The sequence below is a fragment of the Marmota marmota genome, unplaced genomic scaffold (genome assembly GCF_001458135.2).
Source record: "Marmota marmota marmota unplaced genomic scaffold, marMar, whole genome shotgun sequence".
NCBI classification, from domain to species: Eukaryota; Metazoa; Chordata; class Mammalia; order Rodentia; family Sciuridae; genus Marmota; species Marmota marmota.
The window spans coordinates 11212355-11217202 of NW_025999900.1; the positions used below are offsets into that span (position 1 = coordinate 11212355).

At 43.5% G+C, this 4848-nt stretch overlaps 1 long non-coding RNA gene across 1 annotated transcript; it reads left to right on the forward strand.

Annotated features, from left to right (window-relative positions):
- Positions 1-1540: 1540 nt before the first annotated feature.
- Positions 1541-3606, forward strand: LOC125615161. The gene is made up of 2 exons (XR_007345710.1): positions 1541-1862; positions 3434-3606. It is a non-coding gene; the product is annotated as an uncharacterized LOC125615161 (long non-coding RNA).
- Positions 3607-4848: the final 1242 nt, after the last annotated feature.

The window sequence follows — 4848 nt, forward strand, 5'->3', positions numbered from 1 at the left end:
CTTCTCCCATTGGAGAAAGAGAGAGAGAGAGAGAGAGAGAAAGTGAGCTTATTCCAAATCCTGGAAATTCCTTTAACATTCCTCCCATAGAAGACCCTGTTACAATGCAAATATGTTTCCTGGGAAATGCAACTCCTGGACCTTGTTACACAACCCCCTCCCCAGTTATTGATCCAACTGTCGGGCTCTTGACACCTGGCCCACAGTAAAGACAGATGGAAGGTCTGGGGCAGAGATATCATCCCAGAAAGGCAAGCCCAGAGTCAGAGTGGTGGCAGTGGGGGCCCTGAGAGCTAGAAGGCCCATCAAGAGACACAGGAGGCTCACAAAACCCAAAGCAGTGGGCAGATTGCCAGAGGAGCCCATGAAAGGCAACAGCTGCCCTGCTGTCTGACCTGGCTTGTGTTCAATGGCAAGAGACAGAGGAATGAGCCAGTGGCCTTCTGAGGTTTCTGTGAAAGCCCAGTTATTGGGTGGAAAGAAAGATCCTAAGGCTGCAGATTGCCTATCAGTGTATGCCAATTCTCCTTGGCATACACTTTATACCAGAAGGTTACAGTTTATGCTGAACAGTTCCAAAGTGCTGGTAAGTGAGTCACTCTGGAAGCAACTCTAAGATCTCGGAGTAGATGCTACAACAGTTTGGAATGTTTCATTAAAATATTTTCTATATGAAAACTTCCCTTTCTTGACTATCTTATTACATAGCTATATTACTACAGGCTTCTTTTTAGACAAAACGAAACACTCTAACATTCCCACTAACATTTTCCTACCATAATTGAAATTTTTTGGAGAAATACTTTGAGAGATTTATATTTCTGAAATACAATGGTGTTGCTTTTGATTCCCCCAATTCCCTTAATTCTAATATGGGGCAGAAAACCCTTTTTTCCCAAGGGTTCAAAGAAGCCTCTGAATAACAGAGAAGCTAAAAACCACATTAGAATTGTGCTCCATTTGTATACAAGGAATTGAAAAGCTTTCTGCTATCATGTATAACTGATTAGAACTAATAAAATTTTTTTTAAAAATCCAAATTTCAAGAAACTGAGAGGTTTATGACTCAAGGAGGCAGAGTCTGGGTAGAAGGGAGGGTGCTCAGGTTGTCAATATGGACAAAGGCTGACAGTCTTACATTTATTATAACAAAGAAAGGGAGGTGAGGGACCAAAGAGAAGTCTACAAACCCTCCTAGATACTTCTTCTATCCTCACTGTCAACCAGAATTACTCCGGTGGGCTTCTACATGTTCCTATTATTGCAAACAAACCCAACCATGCTGGAAATAATGTTATATTCCTTCTTCAAAAGAGGAAGGCAGTGGGGCTGGGGTTGTAGCTCAGTGGTGGAGCGCTTGCCTAGCATGTGTGAGGCAATTGAACTGGATTCGATTCTCAGCATCACATATAAATAAATTTTTAAAAAATAAAGTTCTATCAATAATATATATATATATAGAGAGAGAGAGAGAGATAGATATATTTTTTTAAAGAGGAAGAGAGTATTGGGAGAAAGATATGAACAGAGTGCAAGCTACTCAGAGCTGCAAGGTTTCCAAAGAGCCCAGTGTTCAGAAGCCCCCATGCAAGGCACTGTGGAGATGCTACCAGAATGTGCAGGGGAAAGGTAATGGGCTCAGGAAGGCCTGGTGCAAACAGAAGCATGAGTGTCCAGCAACAGAGGAAGCAGATTGAAACCCCCTTGGGGGCTGCACCTTACTGGCACCCATCATCCCTCTCCTTGTCTTTTTCCACAGAGCTTCAGAGCAGAAAGTTGTCCTCTGATCCAGGAAAGAAACCCAGCCCACACTTCAGAGCAGAGTTCCAGATCTGGGCCTTCGCCTGGCTCTGACCTTGAGGGTAAAGGCCCTGGGAGTTGATGCACATCTGTTTCCTGAGCCAGGACCTCAATCTAGATCTGGTTAGAGTGGTGGAGACTTCCTCTCTGCCCCCTTCATATTTCTGGAGAAGAAGGAAAGCAAGTCTGCAAGAGGCAATTCTGAACAACAAACCGAGCCAAATGGAAGGGGCAGGGAGACACCAAATAGGGAATGAAAGGTTTCCCTGTATCAGTTGGGGTTGCTTTCAGTTGGCTACAATAGAAACCCAACTTCACTGGTTAATAAAACAAAGGGTTACTTTTTTCACATAACAAATCTGAAGTAAGGCCTTCCAAGGAGGTACAGTGGCTTTACAATGTCTGCAATATCTTAGTTTCCTTCTGTGTGTGGGGCCACCTCTGAGCTATTTGCATAGCCTCTACTCCGCCTTGAAGCCAAGGAGATTTTGTTGTGGCATTGCAAGTCATTTTGTGGCTTATTACGCAAAGCACATGACCTCAGCTATAGAGGCTTCACTCAGCTATAGAGGCTGCTCTGTAGCTCTGCAGTTGGTCATTACCCATTGGGCTTGGACAGCCCACTTCTTGCCTTATTTGATGAAGAATATTCTATGGAAAAGCCTTTGTGTATCCCCATATAAAAATAAAAAACACAGGCTTACTCTCTTTTCCCAGTGTGGAAGAAGAACCCTTAAGGTCGCGGACCGTCCCACACTTGCATTTCAAAATTATCTCTGGATCCTATGATTTTTCACTGTATTTCACAACCAGCTCACTACATGCTGGGGATCACAGTTTATCTTGCCTGAGCGGGACGCAGGCGAGACCTCTGTCTTCCTACTCTATCACACTCAGAATGTGGCTTTCCTTTTTGTGGTTGCCTCAAGGCCACAACATGGCTACTTTGCCCCTGGCCTTATACCCACATTCCTTCCAGGCAGGAAGAAGGAACAAGGAGAGATGGCATCCATATTTGGAAAGCAACAGTTTTCCATAAATCCCTGGACATATGATAAAGTATTGGCAGTGGTCATGTCTGGATGGGAGGGACAATGGGTGTCATTAGCCATTTCAAGTCTCATTAGCCAGAACCATATCACAAGGACATTCACAGCAGTAGCAGAGCCTGGGCTTTGAACTAGAAGCTGTAACTCCCTGGGGATGTCACCCCATAGGGAACATGGAAAGAATAGATAGTAACTGGTACTATCTGCCTCGTTCTCCACCTATAAAATAGGGTTATAAACTACCTTGAAGAGTTGACAAAATTAAGAGAGAATATAGCTGGTCTTGGTGACACACTGCTATAATCCCAGTGATTTGGGAGGCTGAGGCAGGAGGATTATAAATTTGAGGTCAGCCTCAGTAGTTTATCAAGGTCCTAAATCCTAAACAACTTAGAGAGACTCTGACTCAGAATAAAAAATAAGAAGGGCTGGAGATGTGGTTCGGTGTCAAAACACCCCTGGGTTAAATCCCTAGTGAGAGAGAGAGAGAGAGAGAGAGAGAGAAATATGTAAGCAAATATTGTACTCAGTACCAAAGACATGGTAAGTATTCAGTAAAAGTAATTATATTCTTGCATTTCCAGATATGGCATTTAATTCAAACATCCAAGAGTTTTCCCTGAAGGGGCAGAAAATTCATTGGTAAAGACACTTGACCCACTCTGCCTGCAATTCTTCTACAATGAATTGACTTCTGGATTAATGGCTCTTTTCTCAAAAGTCTATTCAATGTTAATAAATCCTAACTGGATTATCATTATGACTCTTCACTTATAATGTGTGACACAGAAAAACAAATCTTGGAGAGACACAAAAGGCAAATGAGCTGTTTTCATTGCTTCGTGGCTACAGCCCTACATATTTCATTTCTGATTCATGGAAAAAAGTATTCAGCACACAGCAGTCAGCAAAATCATGAAACACCTCAGACCAGGGAGTGAAGTCCCAGTGTCTTAGTCACTTGGGCCTAGAAGGCTGACTTGGAAAGTGCTAAGAGCAGGAAAACTTTGACTTGCTTTGAAAATCTGCAGCCCCTCTTACCCACTACAGCCTTGTTTATTTTCACAGCATATTTTTGAAGCTTTTTGTAATGGTTAGGTTCCCCCCCCCACCCTCACCCCTCCCCTTGCAAAGGAAAAGCACAAACATAGCACAAAATGACTTATTTAAAAAGTTTTTATAGGGCTGGTGCTGTGGCTCAGTGGTAGAGCACTTGCCTAGCATGTATGAGGCACTGGGTTGGATTCTCAGCACCACATATAAATAAATAAAGGTCCATTGACAACCAAAAATATATATGTACTATAAAAGAAAGTAATTTATTGGCTTGAGTGACTAAAATGTCCAAGAGTAGAGTTTTAGGCGTGACTGGATCCAGGTGCTCAAATGAAGAATTAAGGAATCTTTCTGGTTCTCCCTCTGTGGTGACAAAACAGGCCCCTTGAAATTTTGAAAAACCAGCCTCTACCTCAGAGCAAAGCCTGTCCAAGGAAGGGACATCACCTTTGTCCTTGGAAAGACCCACAGAGCATTCCTAGGCACATTCCCACCCTGCTAAGTGGTTTATCTACAAATAACAGGAGAGATCTGCTGCGCCAGGTGTCCCAGACTCAGTCAGGCTAGGTGGAGACCCATAGTAACCCCCTAGCAGCCACCAATCAGCATGAGACAGGGAAATACCTGGGATGCCAGATGACCCTCCCAGTAGTTTATGGTGGTTGATAACGTGTTGGGAAACCATGTAGTTCAGCACGTACACCCCTCTTGGCTTAAACCAATCAGTTCAAATAAATCCCCCTCTTGTAGTAATCAATCACCCCTACCCAACTTGTTCCCGCCAGTGAATGTGCTAATCATGTTTTAGAGTTGTTATTTGATTTTCCCGCGGTGTGTGATGATTTGCTAAGAGATGCTATGATGTATGTGGGGGTCCCTGCCTTCCCCAAAGAGTGTATAAAACTGCTGCAAACCCTGGGCTCGGGGCCTCTCAGCGTCACCA